The sequence below is a fragment of the Hordeum vulgare genome, chromosome 6H (assembly GCF_904849725.1).
Source record: "Hordeum vulgare subsp. vulgare chromosome 6H, MorexV3_pseudomolecules_assembly, whole genome shotgun sequence".
Lineage (NCBI taxonomy): Eukaryota > Viridiplantae > Streptophyta > Magnoliopsida > Poales > Poaceae > Hordeum > Hordeum vulgare.
In genome coordinates this window covers 467,394,762-467,414,405 of record NC_058523.1, presented here as the reverse complement: position 1 = coordinate 467,414,405, position 19,644 = coordinate 467,394,762, and the positions used below count along the sequence as shown (strand labels likewise).

At 44.9% G+C, this 19,644-nt stretch overlaps 1 long non-coding RNA gene across 1 annotated transcript; it reads right to left on the bottom strand.

Annotated features, from left to right (window-relative positions):
• Positions 1–13,471: 13,471 nt before the first annotated feature.
• On the bottom strand, positions 13,472–18,826 carry LOC123402794. The gene is made up of 2 exons (XR_006611348.1): positions 15,698–18,826; positions 13,472–15,433 (listed from the first exon to the last, which is right to left on the bottom strand). It is a non-coding gene; the product is annotated as an uncharacterized LOC123402794 (long non-coding RNA).
• Positions 18,827–19,644: the final 818 nt, after the last annotated feature.

Sequence of the window (19,644 nt, the reverse complement as noted above, 5' to 3'; positions counted from 1 at the left end):
CGGTCTCAACCTGCCCTGTCGCTCCGCCACAAAGATCCATATAGGGGGGGCGTCGAGGAAATGTCCTTTCACCCCATGTCCATGAATCACTCGCGGGTACTCTACGAGCCGACCTCACTTTACTCACATCAAATATCATTAGTAGTATGTATGTATACATATGTGTGTGTGTGTGTGTGTGTGTGTGTGTGTGTGTGTGTGTGTTCCTGTTATCACCTCCCTTAGGAGATCACGGCCCCATAGTATAGCATAGCAGACGAAAAAGAATGTAGGGCCACTCATGGAATAATAGCAAACCTATACTAGCCATTTTGGATAACATGTAAGAGTATCCACAACAATCGCGAGGACAGGCTATACAGCTGTATAGGATCAAACTGATAAGCAGTAACAACTACACTACTCTAATGCAAGCAGTAGAGAGAAAAGAGTAGGCGATGTCAGAATGATCAAGGCGGATGCTCGCCTTGTTGTTCTGTTGTAAAAGGTTGAACGTTAGTGGCATGGTCTTTAAGAAACAAAAGGGCAGTAACAACTATACTAGGCACTGTTGGTGAACGTTGCATGGGAAACAAAAAAATTCCTACGCACACGAAGACCTATCATGGTGATGTCCATCTACGAGAGGAAATTAGATCTACGTACCCTTGTAGATCGCTAAGCGAGAAGCGTTAAGAAACGCGGTTGATGTAGTGGTACAGCTTCATGATTCAAATCACCATCGTCCCACGATCCGTCCCGATCTAGCGCCGAACAGACGGCACCTCCGCGTTCAGCACACGTACAGCTCGATGACGATCTCGGCCTTCTTGATCCAGTAAGAGAGACGGAGAAGTAGGTGAGTTCTCCGGCGGCGTGACGGCGCTCCGGTGGTGGTGATGATCTACTCCTGCAGGGCTCCGCCCGAGCTCCGCAGAAATCCGATCTAGAGGTAAAACTATGTGGAATAGGCTTGAGTTGCATGTGGCAAAGTTGTGTCTCAAAAAGCCCTAAACCACCAATATATATAGGAGGAGGGGAGAGGCTAGCCTTGGGGCACAAGGGCCCCAAGGGTGCGTCGGCCGAAGGGTGGAGGAGGACTCCTCCAATTCGGTTTGGGAAGGAGGAGTCCTCCTCTTCCTTCCCACCTCCCTCTTTCCTTATTTTTCTTCTTTCCTTTGGTATTTTTACTTGTGCCGCCATAGCCCTCTTGCGCTGACTCCACCAGCCCACTAAGGACTTGGTGCGCCACCATAAGGTCATGGGCTCACTCCCGGGTGGGTGGGCCCCTCCCGGTAAACACCTGGAACCCATTCGTTACTCCCGGTACTCTGTCGGTAATGCCCGAAACTTTCCTGTGACCAAATGAAACCATCCTATATATCAATTCTCATTTCCGGACCATTCCAGAAATCCTCGTGACGTCCGTGATCTCATCCGGGACTCCAAACAACATTCGGTAACCACACATATAAGTGTGCATACCCTGCGGGTTCGAGAACTATGTAGACATGACCCGAGACACTCCTCGGTCAATATCCAATAGCGGTACCTGGATGCCCATATTGGATCCTACATATTCTCCGAAGATCTTATCGGTTGAACCTCAGTGCCAAGGATTCATATAATCTCGTATGTCATTCCCTTTGTCCTTCGGTATGTTACTTGCCCAAGATTCGATAGTCGGTATCCGCATACCTATTTCAATCTCGTTACCGGCAAGTCTCTTTACTTGTTCTGTAATACAACACGTGACTTACACTTAGTCACATTGCTTGAAAGGCTTGTGTGTGATGTTGTATTACCGAGTGGGACCCGAGATACCTCTCCGTCACACGGAGTGACAAATCCCAATCTTGATTCATACTAACTCAGCGGACACCTTCGGAGATACCTGTACAGCACCTTTATAGTCACCCAGTTATGTTGCAACGTTTGATACACACAAGGTATTCCTCCGGTGCTATTGAGTTATATGATCTCATGGTCATAGGAATAAATACTTGACACGCAGGAAACAATAGCAACAAAGTGACACGATCAATATGCTACGTTCATAGTTTGGGTCTAGTCCATCACATGATTCTCCTAATGATGTGATCCAGTTATCAAGTGACAACACTTGCATATAGTCAGAAAACCTTGACTATCCTTGATCAACTGGCTAGCCAACTAGAGGCTTGCTAGGGACATTGTTTTGTCTATGTATCCACACGTGTATCTATGTTTTCATTCAATACAATTATAGCATGGATTAATAAACGATTATCTTGAAACAAGAAATATAATAATAACTATTTTATCATTGCCTCTAGGGCACATTTCCAACACGAGGTTTCCCGCAATGTCATTGTCATCACCTCTCCCCCGAGCAGGCAACTTTGACTTCACCGACAATGACCCACAAGACCCTTCCGAACGAACAACACATGAGGACCTCGTCATCCATAGCCAAACAATCGCCCGAAGATGTTAAGGCCCGGCAGCTCCGAATTTCTTAATATGCTTCACAAGAGGAAGTTGCAAGCCTCGTACCGAACTAGCCTAGGGCAACCTTCCAAGAGCATTTTCTACAACTATTGTTGTTGCTGGGGCCACGCCGCATGCGGTTGTGACTTCTCAATCACGGTGAGAAACAAGCAAAGGCACTCCCATTGGTGAGTCGGGACGTCGACATCAAAAGGCAAGCCACAACCCAGCTTCACACACCACCATCATCGTCACCGCTCGCCAACCACTTGCATCATCACCTTCCAACTATAAAGCTATGCACGTCTTGCCCAAGGGAAGCATGGAGAAGGATCATCGGTCTTCAAAGCAATTCCCCAAAGGGGAGAACACCACAGGAACGACATCGTTCCGACCTAGGCGGGTATAGTCTTATGCCTGAATAACCAAATCGCACGATGGAGCATGTCGAAGAACTCCATGACGATGCCTTCAAAAAGGGAAACGACGTTGGTAGGTGCCGCAACTATCGTCTGGCCATAGCCAGGCAAGCTTGCGCTTGGAGCAGATTCGACGAACACTCTCACACAGTGGGTCGAAACCAGCCCACACCTCCGCTCGCCCGCCCTTCCTTGTACAACAACCACGTCATTGCCACATGGGACCACCACTCTACAAATGTGTCCCGCTGTTGCATGCCAAAATCGCAACAAAGGTCATCGAGATGACAGATTTGCCGCCCCATAGCCGCAACAGGCAGCATATGTGCGCGGAGTGAACCTCCAGGAGCAGGAAGGGGGTGCTACCTCACCCCGACTCCCCGCGGAGAAACTGTCGGGTCAGAGCCACCGGGAGTCGTCGCGCATCCGAAAGTCGTCGCGTCCTGCAATAACATCCATCTGTGTGTCACAAGGACAATGCTAGAGACGTTTTGCATCCAATCAGCAAGATAAATAGAAGTATTTCCCTTATGATTATTCTTTTCAAGAAAATCTCTTTAAGATGTTTTTTTTGAAAGAAAGGGGTTGCCCCCTGCCCCATTTTATTAGAACGAAGCACCAGAAAACCACACAATCCACATCCACCCATCACCAGGCAAGACTAACATCCACCACATCAGGCATAACACACAGGTAAATGTCCTGAAAACGGGCACCAGCACCACAAAAAGCTACCACACTGCTGAACAAGACCTGCAAACCAGTTCAAGAAACCTAGCTTTATTACAGGCCATATCAATCAGACGTCCATGCTATTCGAAGCAGTTCGCCTCGATACATGTCCAGCAGCAGGAAAAATCTTCTCAGCACCTCCGCTTGTGCAGCGTCGCACAGCACCATCCATTTTTGCAAATTCCTTTTTAACTTGGCAAGGCTGCATCCCAGACCCCTCCATCAACGTCCCTGGAAGCAAAAATCGTTTCTCAGTGTCCAAATACTCCACAAGGAGGAGCAGTGACCATATTAAGCATAATTCTCTTCTTTTTTACTTTCCACATGGAAGATATATCATCAAAACATTGAATCTTTCTTATCATAAAAAATCAGAAACAATAGACCAAATATACTCAGCATTGATACAGTCAAAAAATAAGTGTTGTATAGTTTCCATTTCACTACAAAACAGGCAAGTTAAGTCATCCACATTTTTCCTCTTAGCCACATGGTCTCTAGTCAGAATTTTGTTATATAAACACAGCCATAGAAAAACATGGATGTTCTGGGGGGCAAAGAACGTTCCATAAGGTATCTCCATAAGGAGTGCTCACCCCACCAAAATTGATGCATTTGTAAAATGATCTAACTGAGTAACAGCCATTATGTTCTAACACCCACACACGTAAATCAGGATTATTAGAGAAGGAAAAAAATTAATATGTTCAATGAGATTTTCCCACTTATTCATTAAATCTTGGTCTACACATCTTCTAAAAGTGAGCCTGAGATTATTTCCATCCCAAACCTGGGACACCACACACTCTTGTTGATTACATATTTCAAACAAGCCCCAAAATTTGACTTGAAGGGAACAATCCCCAACCCATTTATCATGCCAAAATCTAATATTATTACCATCACCAATCTTCCAATCATAAAAAATTCTGGCAGCTTGGAGAGCCCAAGAAATACTCTTCCAAAAGGGGGATCCCCCCTGTTGCGTGGACCAAAAAATATTTGGACTATCAACTTTATATTTAAATACAAGTAGTTTCTTCCAGTCACTGTCGCTATTGTTATAAAATCTCTTCCCCAGGAGGCTAACAAGGCCATATTAAACTCTCTAATATTTGGTATTACCAAACCACCAAATTCCTCCTTCCTGGAAACCAGCCCCCAATGAGCCAAATGATACTTGTGCTGGTCTCCCATGTTCCCCCACAGGAAATGAGCCATCAGAGAGTTGATAGCATTAATGGCCCATTTAGGAAATTTCAATACTGCCATCAAGTAAGCAGGAATACTAACCACACATGCGCAGAGCAAGATAATCTTCCCTTTATATGTTAGATATCTACCCAGCCACCCAGAAATGCCCTTGATAATCCTATCAATGATAGGTTGGAGATCCTCTCTTCTCAACTTATCATAATGCAAGGGCACCCCCAAATACTTAATAGGGAAGGAACCAATGTTACAGCAGAAAATTTGGGCAAAGATTTTTGCTCTCTCTTCATCCACATTTATGGTAATAAGATCACTTTTATGGAAACTGATTTTCATACCAGAAATACTCTCAAAACATGTCAGAATCCATTTAAAGTTCTTTGCTTTCTCATAGGAATCCTACAAAAAGAGGAGAGTATCATCTGCATATTGAAGACTAACAATCCCTCCTGGAATAACATTATTCAACAAACCAGAGATCAACCCCTGTCTAGCAGCTTTAGCAAGCATCTTAGTGAATACATCAGCTACCAGGTTAAAGAGAATCGAGGATATAGGATCCCCTTGTTTGAGACATTTCCCCCCTACAAAGTAGGGACCCGTGGTATCATTAATTCGGACACTAAAGGTCCCTTGGAACAGTAATTTCTTAATCCAGGAAATCCATTTAGAGCCAAAACCTCGGGATTCAAGCATTTCAAACAAAAATTCCCAACTAACCCGATCATACGCTTTTTCATAATCCAGTTTGAGCACAAGCCCGGGATTATTGTTTTTTTTACCTCATGAATCACTTCATGAGCTAGTACCACACTCTCTAAGATATATCTACCTTTAATAAAGGCAGTCTGGTTAGGAGATATCAACCTATCACTAATGGGGGACAGCCTATTGGTTAAAACTTTAGAAAAAAACTTAACAGCACAATTGCTCAGACTAATTGGCCTAAATTTCTTCATAATATTGGCATCAGGCTCCTTTGGAATTAAAATGATCAAAGCAAAATTTAGTTTATGAATGTCCAACTTACCCTCCTCAAAGTCCCTAACCATTGCCATAAAATCAGCTTTGATCACATCCCAAAAGGTTTGGTAAAACAGAAACGAGAGGCCATCCAGCCCTGGGGCACCATTGGCATATGAGCCAAAAATGGCTTCCTTCACCTCAGACTCCGAGAAGGTTTTTTGAAGATTTTCATTTTCAGAAAAGGTAATTAACTCATCATCCTCCCAAAAGGCAGGACCCGAATGAATATTATGCCTTTCCTCATGACCAAATATTTTTTTTGTAAAAGGATGTCGCCACCTCCAGCATTTCATTAGAGGAATAAACAGGTCCATGTTCACCAACAAGCTCAGAAAGATGATTTTTCCTGTGCCGATGATTTGCTAACGCATGAAAATAAGCATTATTTTTATCACCTTCCCTAATCCTACGATCTCTGGATCTTTGCCACAAGATAATCTCCTCTTTCCTCATAATCTCTTCCAGTTCCACTTTTATATCTTTCATACGTTTATTGTCAGCATTCGTAACACGATTGGACTCAGCAAACACATCTAAGATATCAAATTCCATTATAAGGTCCCTCTTTTTCTTTTTAATAGCAGCTTCAATATTAACACTCCACCCCTTAATCTTTATTCTAAGGCGTTTGGATTTAGCAATCCAAATATCAATAGCAGATCCGCCTAAAATTGGGGCACTCCACACTGTTTCGACAATATCTTTAAAGTCAGGTTGCTCCAACCACCATTTTTCAAATCTGGACAATTAGGGGAGGTAACCCTCCGAGCCATTGTATCTAGCACGATGGGGGTATGGTCACTACCAATTCTGGGCAAAGCCCTAAGAATTGATAGAGGAAACATAGCATCCCAAGAAGGGGAAACAAACACTCTATCAATAGTGGAATAAATGGGGTCCTCCTGATTATTACACCAGGTGTATTTCCTATTTGCTACACTGATTTCCATCAGCCCCCCCTTATTGATCCAGTCATTAAACAGGAAAGAAGTGGAATGATTCACATTACCATTACTCTTATCAGAGTCAGATCTGGTCAGGTTAAAGTCCCCACCCAAAATAATTGGATAGGAGGCTTTCTCCATAACCTCATGCAAATTTGCAATAAAATCCATCTTGCGTTCATTATAAGCAGTGCCATAGATAGCAACAAACTGCCAAATAGATTTATCAGTTTTATTCCTCACTGTAGCCGTTACACAGAACTCTTGATTCACAAAACCAACAATTTCAAAAAGATCCCCATTAATGCCCACAAGGACACCACCAGCTGTTCCTCGAGCAGGCAGTTGATGCCACACAAAATTCTTATTACCCGCAATCCTATCTAGCAACTTACTGTCAATGTTTTCCTTCTTGGTTTCAGAGAAACCCACAAAATCCACATTATTAACTCTCAAAAAATCTTGTAGGCATTGACTTTTTCCAGGTTGTCCTAGACCACGGATATTTCAAAAAGCTCCTATCATGAAATTCTAAAAGGGTGGGATAGGCTACAAAGCCTCCTGGCATTAATCAGGTTTTGACATGTACTACCAGATACATCAATGCTTACTGCTCTGGTTTGTATCATGTCCTTACCACAGGGAGAACCCTTAGCATTTTTATTTGTAGGTGTGTATAGGTCATCAGGCAGTACAATTTCAGGATTGGAATCTGCAAATTCCAGACACCTAAGACTTTCCCTAAGGACCAAATCCTGAATGATATCCCCATGTTCCTTGTCACTATTTCCTACACATATATCAACTCTAGCAATTTGATCAACAAGTATTTGAGTATCATTAGCAGCAAAAGATTTACCTTGGAAGGAAGCAGGAATCTCCAGATTCTTCTTCTGTAGGTATGCAGTAGCTTTTTCCATAATCTTGATATTACCATGTTACCTTGTAATAGGTCTGGTGGAGAGCACAGGGCCCCATTTCTTCTCTTTATCTGAATCTTCTTTCCTCCTCTTATCCATTTCCTTCATCTCAAGGGATTCCAGCAAGGATCTCTTAGCTGATCCAAAGCTTGTAACTATATGTTCAGGAAGGCACACCATCTCAGGAAGGATGATTTCATCTTCACCTTCAGAATCAACCACCTCAATCTTCCTCAGCTGGGCAGAGCAGTAATCCATGTGAGAGCCAATGTCCATATCTTGATTCAGTTCCTCAAAGTCCTCCTCAGATGTCTCCATTTGAGCAATGGGAGTTTTGCTTTCAGCTTCCACCAAAAACTGCTCATGTATCCCATCCATCAGCATCTCAGGGTGAAAGCTGGCAGCAGATGTGCAGGCCACTTCCACCTTGTTCCCAGAACTAGCACTTTTGCCCTTGGAGAAATTTGCTTTATCTAATTCATCTATGGGTTCATCAGCATCCCCATCCATATACTCCTTAGTCTGATCAAACTCTTCACCCCCCTTATCTTCATCTTCAACATCCAAATCAGGGTCATCCCCATCTCCCTCAGAACCTTCTACCTCTTGATCAAATCCTTCCACGGTAAAGAACAAGATGTACAACTTCTTTTTCATCTCCACTAATCTCTCATATGGAATCTTGGTAGGGTCTCTACAAGCTACCTTGATTCTGACTTTTTCATAGAAGCTCTTGAAAATTCCATTCCAGTCCACATCAACCAAGATACCAAAGCAAGAGGCTATTTGGGCAAAAACCTTCCATGCACACCATCTTGGGGGAATACCCTCCACTTGGATCCAGACTTCAGTCAGCTCACCATAAGGTTCCAGCATCACAGCCCATTCACATATCTTAATAGAAACTCCGTCAATGGGAAGATCAAAGGCAGGAAATTCAATGAGATCCTCCACTTTCTTCCAAGGTGGGAATCTCAACAGAAACTTCTTCTCTTCTAACTCCCTAACTTGCCAAGGCCACTCTTTTCCTTTACAGAATATCCCATTCAGTTGCACGATCAGATCAGAAGTAGAAACCTCTCCTTTAAGCACCTTCAAGACTGCACAATTTTTGTAGTTCAACCAGTTGGACTCAGCTGCCACAGGGATACCAACAACAACAACAACAACAACCAAGCCTTTCAGTCCCAAACAAGTTGGGGTAGGCTAGAGTTGAAACCCATAAGATCTCGAAGCCAAGTCATGGCTCTGGAACATGGATAGCTAACTTCCACGCACCCCTGTCCATGGCTAAGTCTTTGTCGATATTCCAAACCTTCAGGTCTCTCTTAGCGGACTCCTCCCATGTCAAGTTTGGTCTACCACGACCCCTCTTAACACTCTCAGCACGCTTTATCCGTCCGCTATGCACCGGCGCTTCCGGTGGCCTCCGTTGAATATGTCCAAACCATCTGAGATGATGTTGGACCAGCTTTTCTTCAATCGGTGCTACCCCAAGTCTCTCTCGTATATCGTCATTCCGTGTCCGGTCCTTCCTTGTGTGGCCACATATCCATCTCAACATGCGCATCTCTGCTACACCTAACTGTTGGATATGTCGTCTCTTGGTTGGCCAACACTCCGCGTCATACAACATCGCAGGTCAGATAGCTGCCCTATAAAACGTGCCTTTTAGCTTTTGTGGCACTCTCTTGTCACAGAGTACGCCAGAAGCTTGGCGCCACTTCATCCACCCAGCCTTGATTCGATGGCCCACGTCTTCATCGATATCGCCATCCTTGTGCAACATGGACCCCAAATATCGAAACATGTCTCTCTCCGGTACCACTAGCCCACCAAGGCTAACCTCTCCATCCTCGTGCCTAGTAGCACTAAAACTGCACCTCATGTATTTAGTTTTAGTTCTACTAAGCCTAAAACCTTTCGATTCTAGAGTCTGCCTCCATAACTCTAACTTTCTATTAACCCCCGTTCGGCTATCATCAACTAGCACCACATCATCCGCAAAGAGCATACACCATGGGATATCTCCTTGTATATCCCTTGTGACCTCATCCATCACCAAATCAAAAAGATAAGGGCTCAAAGCTGACCCTTGGTGTAGCCCTATTCTAATCAGAAAGTCATCGGTGTCGCCATCACTTGTTCGAACACTTGTCACAACATTATCATACATATCCTTGATGAGGGTAATGTACTTTATTGGGACTTTGTGTTTCTCCAAGGCCCACCACATGACATTCCAAGGTATCTTATCATAGGCCTTCTCCAAATCAATGAACACCATATGAAAGTCCTTCTTTTGCTCCCTGTATCTCTCCATCAGCTGTCGTACCAAGAAGATGGCTTCCATGGTAGACCTCCCAGGCATGAAACCAAATTGGTTTTTTTTCACGCTTGTCAACCTTCTTAAGCGGTGTTCAATGACTCTCTCCCATAGCTTCATAGTATGGCTCATCAGCTTGATTCCGCGGTAATTAGTACAACTTTGAACATCCCCCTTGTTCTTAAAGATTGGTACTAAAATACTCCGCCTCCATTCTTCGGGCATCTTGTTTGACCGAAAAATGAGGTTGAAAAGCTTAGTTAGCCATACTATCGCTATGTCTCCAAGGCCTCTCCACACCTCGATGGGGATACCATCAGGACCCATCGCCTTGCCAACTTTCATCCTTTTTAACGCATCCTTAACCTCACACTCCTGGATACGTCGCACAAAGCACATGCTGGTATCATCAAAGGAGTCGTCTAGCTCAACGGTAGAGTTGTCAACCTCTCCATTGTAAAGGTTGTCAAAGTACTCCCGCCATCTACGCTTGATCGCCTCATCCTTCACAAGAAGTTGATCTTCTCCTTCCTTGATGCATTTGACTTCGCCGACATCCCTCGTCTTCCTCTCCCTAATCTTGGCCATCTTATAGATGTCCCTTTCGCCTTCCTTAGTGTTTAAACGTTGGTAGAGGTCCTCATACGCCCGACCTCTCGCTTCACTCACCGCCCGCTTTGCAGCCATCTTCGCCACCTTATACTTCTCCATGTTAGCTGCACTCATGTCCAGATATAGGCATCTGAAACAGTCCTTCTTCTCCCTAATAACCTTCTAGACCTCATCGTTCCACCACCAGGTGTCCTTAGCTTCCCTTCTACTTCCCTTGGTCACCCCAAACTCCTCTACAGCGACCTTCTGCAAGAAGGTCGCCATACTCGTCCACATCAAGTATGCGTCGCCTCCTTCCTCCCAAGGGCCCTCCTTAATGACCCTCTCCCTGAAAGCCTGGGATGCCTCCCCCCTTGAGCTTCCGCCACTTCGTTCTAGCGACTTTGGCGCGCTTATCCCGTTGGACACGAATCCTAAAGCGGAAGTCAGTAACCACAAGCTTATGTTGAGGGACAACACTCTCTCCAGGTATCGCTTTACAATCAATGCAAGCGCGTCTGTCTTCTCTTCTAGAGAGGACAAAATCAATCTGGCTAGAGTGTAGACCACTACTGAACGTCACTAGATGGGATTCTCTCTTCCTAAAGAGGGTGTTAGCTACAAACATGTCGTAGGCTAGAGCGAAGCTTAGGACATCTTCTCCTTCTTGGTTCCTGATGCCATAGCCAAAGCCCCCATGCACCCTTTCAAAACCTGTGTTAGATGTACCCACATGGCCATTGAGGTCTCCTCCTATGAAGAGCTTCTCACCAATAGGTACCCTCCTAACCAAGTCCTCAGGCCTTCCCAGAACTCCCTCTTGGTGCCACAGGGATATCAATATGATAAAATCCCAGGCCCACTTCTGCACTACCAAAGTACTCATCAATGGGTTGTAGACGTGCCCAAGCAATGCAATTATTGACATTATGTGTACCAGAACAGATAAAGCATCTCTTTGGTTCCACACAATTGCCCACATAGTGCCCAGGCCAACTACAGTTGAAACATATCATGTCCTTATACCTGGGGTCTAGGGCTTGCACAACAGGAATTGGAACTGGGTTTGGGGCTGGAGCAGGGACTGCATTTTGAACAACTGGGCACTCTTACCAGTGTTACTTGATTGCTTCGGTACTGCCACTGCCCCCTTAGCTACAGGAGCCCCAGGAGGTGGAGGAAGGACTCCCTGACCACCTTTCTTGGGGGGATTCTTCTTGGGCCTCTGTTGCCCCCGGGGATCCATGATTCCCTTCACCACAGATGCAAAAGAAGCTCTCCTAGCTCCACCTTCCTCACAGATCCGAAACCTCGTGGGGATAGGATCAAAACGGCTAGGATGGATAATAGGATGGCAATCTTCAGCAGAGAAGCATCCAGATCTCAGTAGGTTTTTCTTGATCCAGAATAGGTGGCTGCCTATGGCCGATCTAGGGTTTGGGGGAGGAGGGCGATGTTTGTGGTTGGGCTGTCGACGGCTGGGGGAGGGAATGACCCACAGCTGTCCATAAAACTCCTCCACCTCTTCTTCCTTTCTGTCAATGTAGCCAGAAGGCGTCTTCCTCTTTACCGCTTTCCCCTCCACCACTGATACATAGATTACTGATGGATTGTTACCCTGGGCCCTCAAAGGAGGCCGGCACTTGTCTGTATCTTCACTGTGTCCCTTTGACACAGCCCCACCACAAACTAGCCGTGGTCTCACCACTGGTTGGACCATGGACACAAATCCATCAACACCCCGAGAATTACTATGAGAATCCACATCATTCCCCAACTTTGGAACCCCAATTATCTCTTTCTCATCTTGATTAATCTTAAGACCCAAAACTTTACTAGATCCCCCTATACAAACATTGCTGGAATCTAAACGGGAGTTGATGAGGGATGTAGAACTGGACACAAGTCCATTGGAATTAACAGGATGGATGAGAGCTTCATCCCCCTCTCCAGATGCTATAGCCAACCCCTCGATCCCCCTAATATGAACCTGAGGAACAATCCTCGACTCCCCAAACCTAATTCCATCATCCCCAAATTCTGCACAAGCAGGGAAACTGTATTTCAGAGAAGATTTGCGTACCTTAATAGCATCCAGTGGGATCTCACCCTAATCCCCATCCATGGGGGAGGCTCATGAAGTCGAGTCTCCAAAAGACGCCCGCGACGTGCTCCATGGCCACGTCCATGGGCACCACCCATCAGGGAAGACGGGGTGGGCTGACTCCCTGCGGCAGGTACTCCAGCGGGATGTTGGCCAGCTCCATGATTGATGGCGGACGGATGTTGAGCCGCGACGGACTTGTTGACTTGAAGCGCCTCCATCTCCCCGCCTGGATCGGATCGGACGACTCCGCCTCCTGGATGGCCCAGAAGATGATGTCGTAGTCCATCCCTCCCTCGTCGCCGGCGAAACGGCAGCGCTCCGCAAACGTGCTGCTCCTGATGACCTCGACGCATATTCCGACCACTTCTCGCACAACGAAAATCTCTCCCTCACCACCCGCAGAATCTCCTCCCTCGCCTCCGGCGAGCGCGAGTCGATCTGTGGGCGCATCTCCACCGGCACCAGCATCGCTCCCGGATCACCACCAGCGCTTGTGGTCGCAGTCGGCGAATTCGTCTCCTCCATCGCGGGTTCGTCATTTGCGTGCCGAGAGGAGAGATTGGGGTGTGCGGGAAACGGTGGAGACTGCAATCCCTTTGCGCACTCGATGTGGTGGGCGGAGTAACTCTAGCGCGTGGGTAGGTGTGGGGGTGGGTGGCCATTAATGGCGGCTGCGGCTCGCTCGGGCGTCGCCCGCAACATACCCGTGTCGCCTAACGTGTTGGTCATCCTAAGATGTTTTTTTATTTTCAAGAAAATAGACGGACACACTTCAAAATTACACCGTACACCAAACCCTATTACCAAAACCCAGCCCTTCCCTTCCCATCCCATCCCATCCCATCCCATCCGCCGCCATCAGCAAGCGCAAGCGGGATGGCAGGCAAGCAGGCCAAGTCCGGGAGGGCTGGTAAGGCAGAGAAGGTGCTCTGGATGTGCCATTGCGGCAAAAAGATCAAGGGGCTAGCCGAAGGCCTGGACCACACAAGCAAATGCGACGCGGAGCAAAAGGCGGCCCGGGCGGCCAAGGATCGGGCGGCCGAGGCCCAGCGCAGACGGGAAGCGGAACTGGCGGCCGCGCGTAGGGGCCGCAATTAGGCAACCGACAGGTACATCATCCGTTTCCTTCACCCTACCTAAATTAGCGCAGATTTGGACGATGCGGGATCCGCATAATCCAAGGCAGATTTGGTCGGGAGTGCTCACTGGGACCGAGTTAGTAGGGATCTGTGGGTGGTGGTACTGAATTCAGAATTCAGAGGGCTTTTACTACGAATTTAGTACTGCAGTTGATAACTGCAAATTGGATTGAAGTATGAATTTAGTACTGTATTTGGTAACTGCAAATTCGGATTTAGTACTGTATTTTGGTAACTGCAAATAGGGTGGGGATTAAAGTATGGAAAACAGGCAATTTAGTATCTTATAACTCATGAAAGTGCAAGCATATACAGTCTTCTTATATCACAGAAGAAGAAAAAACCTGCCAAGCAAAAAAAAAACAGCTGGTCAGAATGCACCTTAACCATTGCATACTGTATTTTTTTTCTACGAGATAATTTGATCATATACTAACTAATTGCTGTGCTTTGCAGCGTAGGTGGCAGGCAACGGCAGGGGAGAAGAAAGAAACAGCAGGTGCAAAGTCAATCATGGCAAAATAAAGCACAATGTCAGCGATTCATCTGTTCTACTGATAAAATGCAATCCTGTGAACATGTTATCTGCCTATTTTGACCACCCGTGAACATATTACTTCACATATTACTTGCCATGCTATGTGCATGCCCCTATTATGTCTTCATATTGTGTGATGGTCAACTTCTCTCAATCCCTTGAATTTTTGTCAAATCTGATTAGCAAAAAAATCATGAAGGTGCTTCTTGTGAAGCTAATTACAAGCTCACAATCCTTGTCTAACTAATACAAGTGTCTTTTGATAAGACACCAGTTTGGAGGTTGATATTGAGGCCCAGATTTTTTTTCGAATGTTTGTAGTTGGTCTACCAAATTCGTTTGATCATGCACCATGCACCATGCACCTGCGGCTGAATCTGGCAACCGCCCCTGCCCTGCGCGCAGCAGCAGAACTGCGCTGTGACGCCTCCTGTGCATCACGCCGCGACCGGCCATGGATGGCCGCGGCTCGTCGCCCGCGCCCCGCTTCCTGCTGCACCTTGCGAGCCAGCCACCCCTGCAACGCGCCAGGCCACGCCCGCACAAGCTCCACCTCGCGTCGCGCACACCAACAACCGCCTAGCACCGCCGCCGCTCGCGCAGACGGCTCGCGTCCTCCTCCTCCGTGCACACCGGCAGCGTCCCGCCAAGAGCCCCACCACGCCCCGCATCTTCGAAGTTGAGTCGCCCCCGCGCCGCTCGAGATCCTTGCGAGATGGAGATGGCCCGTCGCCGGCGACGCCCTCCAACGACGGCGAGGTGGGAGGCTGAGATTTAGGGTTCTCCCGGGCCGCTGCAAGGAGCGGCACGGGAGTTGCTGGCTCACCCAGTTGGAGTTGCTCAGATATTGGCATTGGCATACCCAAATGTCCTTGTTTGGCTCAGATATTGGCATTGGCATACCCAAATGTCCTTGTTTGGCTCAGATATTGGCATTGGCATACCCAAATGTCCTTGTTTGGCAGGTCGTGGTATTCAGGCTGGGAATCAAAGCAGAATATTGGCCCGTCTGTGCCATGTTTCCTATTTTCCTGTGTATATTATTCAAAATCTATCAAATTCTAGCCAATTTCAAAAAACGCTAAAGTGCGGTTAAGCTGCGCTTAAGCGTACATTGCTCTAAGCTATGGCCTTTTGCTTCGCTTACCGCTTTCCGCTTTTTTGAACATTGTATGATATTGATGGATCCATTGCGAACAATCAAGCAAATAGAGTGGGAGGGAATTCAACAATGCTATCACAAACAATCAAAGCAGACCGTGCGGAAAGGAATTTAACAATGAGACTGAGCATACCTCATCTAGTTGCACGTATTTGAGGTGAAGGACGAAACGCCATCACGCCTCATGCTGGCTTGCATATAATAACATTCTGTGAGGCTGATCGCATAAATAAAGATTTCAATACAACATGATAAAATAAAATAATTAAGCTGCCCTCCAATACTTCAGTATTGTTAGTATGGACTTCAAGTTCAAAGTGCTAGTCAGATTCAATGCACCTCATTTGCATTTGAGGCAAAATAATGTCACAGAAACTGGAAAATTTCAAACATGTTTTGACAGAGAGAGAAGCAAATATTCACAGCTAGACCACCTGTTTATATAAGGTCAGGTTATACAAAAGGGCAAAAGAGATGTTTAACACTCAACTATATTTCCAATGATGAACGTGGTAGTTGTATAACAGATACAAGTATACACAATATGTAATAAAAAGCAACAATGGTGACTGTCAACTCATGAAACGATGGAAACATACATCTGCTATGCTAAGACCTACAGCCTATAGCTCCTAACTTTTTTATCTACCAAGCGGTACAGCTACATCTATTTAAACAAAAGAAATTAAGAAACGGCCCTTCTGACACTTTTAGGGTAAAAGAAACACAAAATAAAATACTTACACAGAACTGCATATTTCATTAACACGGAAGCCATAAATACTTGATTGGTAAGAATATGCATCGCTCCCAAACCAGTTCACAAATCAAGAGATAAAAAATATGAGTAGTTTATTTTGCAATAATGGGAAATAATAGGCATCCAGAACTTAAAAGACCAAGTTCCTACATGATCTGCCACGCTTACTCTGCAATGTAAAACATCCGCGTAAAAACCATCTGGACCTCATTTTTCAAACTCCTACTATCGAGGTCTTTAATTGCATAATAGCATCCTAGATTTGACCACGTTTGTACTAATAATCCTGAGTTTTGTGAACCAAATGCAGTTGACAAAATTCCTATGTTTTCTTATCACATGCATTTCTACCTTATTCCTGTGTCTATTCTTACATATCATCAGAACATAAGATACCCTTAGATTTTAAAAATTAACACTACAATAAATAAATTTTCAATGAGGAACATTAGAAGTATGATATTCAAAACTCATTTTCCCACAATGTAGAATCATATCATAATATATACTCCCTCCGTCCGGAAATACTTGTCTTAAAAATAGATGTATGTAGAGTTATTTTAGTTATAGATACACCCATTTTATTTATTTCTAGGACAAGTATTTTCGGACGGATGGAGTATAAAGCATGTAGAAATATGTCTTAACGAACTTATTATTTTGTCACAATGTAAAATCATAAGACATCTACAGCATATAGTCAAGTTTCAATTGTACAACAGAAACGTAATTATGTACTCCCTCCGTCCATAAATATAAGATGTTTTGGATATTCCAATATATAGACTACATACAGACAGAAATGAATGAAGAAACACGCTAAAATGTGTCTATATCCATCCTATTTACAAAAAAGTTAGAACATCTTATATTTGTCAACGGAGGTAGTATACTATACTAGTCGCCATGATAACATACATGTACAAGATCATCTTGTTCAACGATGTGTAGTTTTTCATTGATGTAGAGTAATAAAACATGCACGACACATACTTCAATTTTAATAGACCTTATACTTTTTATAATAATAATAATAATAATCGTACAATGCACCGAAGTAGGAAAATAATAGTTATATGGCTAGTTACTTATCAAGACATAACATGTGTAAGCTATTGCTTGTTTAAAAATGTATACCGAGGCTTAGTTTGTGGATTGCTGAACTATGATTAGTGGAAACTACCCTGTAATAATCAGCGAAGTAGGAAAAAAGTACACAAACGATAAAATAGGCAAAAGCTGGATTGTAATAATCCACTGCAATGCCAAACACAGACTAAATTTACAATAATAAAAAAACAAGATGTTCAATCCGTTTATCTTGTGATGTCCAAACACAGCCTATATATATGATACTCCCTCTGTTCCTTTTTAGTGTGTACTAATCTTTTTCATAAGTCAACTCTTCCAAGTTCCGTTTGTAGAAAATAATGATAAAATATTAACAACCAAAATACCATATGTATAATCGACTGACGTGCTACAAGGCCCCACGCGTGCTAGAGGCTGCGTCAAACCCAGTACCTCTTGGCACAAGTTGGGGCATGTCCTTCGCATCAATATGTTTTCATGTTTATTTATTTATTAGTACTATCGAAATTGATATTCATTTTTATATGAACTTGGTAAAAAGTAAAAACTAGAAAAAACATATTTCTATAAATCAAATACACCTTTTAAAAAAGAATAGAGTGGGTAAAATTTTGAGTCATAAACATGGAATCACATATCATCATCTGTAAGGCTTAGTTTGCACTAAAAAATAAAATCGATAAGAAATGAATAATTATTATTAACTATAGAAGGGCCGCAAAATAACATGGCCAAATTTAATTACCTCGATACCACTAACAACATTAAAGCCATATAACTTTATCAAACTATCCAAAAACCAATAAGTGTGTTCCTTGTGGTATTTTATCAATTATCATGGCTAGCCTCCGAGCAAAATATCGATCACCTCAGGCAACCATTGCACCTCACTGGCCTGCTCCTAACCAATATCTCGCATGCTGATGTCATCATCCTGTATCACGGATCTGAAGCTGATTATGGCTTATCTTCAGCCAAGGCTACCGTAGACCATAGCAGATCGAACAGATCTAGGCTTCTACCACAGACATCAAACAGTAGACGGATCATAAGGCTAGTGAGCTCGCCAGGGGTAGGTAGACGAGAAAGCTAGATCCAAATTTCTCAGTGGGAGAACTCGATCGACCCACAGTGCCACCAGATACCGGTTTATCGCAAAATTACCTCTGGTTTAATCACATCGCCGGTAGCATGTACCAGCCACTTGCCAAGGCTCCAGCAGTGGAGACCGGCACGTCTCTCCTTACAGATCTGAGTCACCCACCGGTACCTTCAGATCTGTCGCAGTCAACGCCATAGATGGATGCGCCTCCGGTAGATCTCCGTGAACTATATTGCAGTCCTGGAGCCTATAGAGGACAATCACCGGCGCAGGGCGGCGACGGACCGCACATCCTATCAGTCAGATCAACTCACCAGTTTGTCATCAGATCTCGAAAGAGGCCGTCCATAGAGGTCAGCTACCATCGCACCGTCTCCACCATGGGAAATTCGTAAGGATGACTGGTGCTCCACGCCTCCAACTCCTCCATTCACAGGAGGCGCAGAAGCCGGGAAAACTTGGCCCGAGCACCAGTAACTCCCGTGAGCGCGTCAAACGCACCGCCGAAGTTACGGCGGCGATTTGCCGTGCGAGGGAGGGAAGGGGCCTGCGGCGGCGGCCAGGGGGTGAAGCGACGGTGGACAGGGGATGAGGCAGGCGACGTATAAGGGTTTGAGAGGCGTGCAGGGGAACGAGAGAGATGGGGATTCCGGCCCTGTTCGATGCCAAAAGAATATCGCGACCTAAAACTCGCTACGTTATACGGAAAGCAACTGCATGTGCATGTAAAAAAAAAAAAAAAGGCAACTGCATGTGGAAAATCGGGGCGGGTGAAGGAGCTTATGTCCTCAGCGCGTGCTCTCGTCGTGACGAATAACTTTTCTGCCTGCGTCTCACCTTTTGTCATTGTGTGACCATCTTTTTTTTGAGGTTACCGCATTCAGCAGACTTTGTCAGATCAGTATTGTTTCTTGGCTTTTCTTATTATTACTTTCTTTTTCTATTTTCTTTTGAGTTGATATTTTTCTGACTTTTAACATCACACAATCAGGCCTCGCCAAAAGTCATTCACATCACCCACGACGGTTATTGTTGATTCCACGATCTGGGTCCAACGCACAACCTAAACGACGCTGAGATCACCGCATGTGACTGCGACGATTCATTGCACAACTGTGACACATCT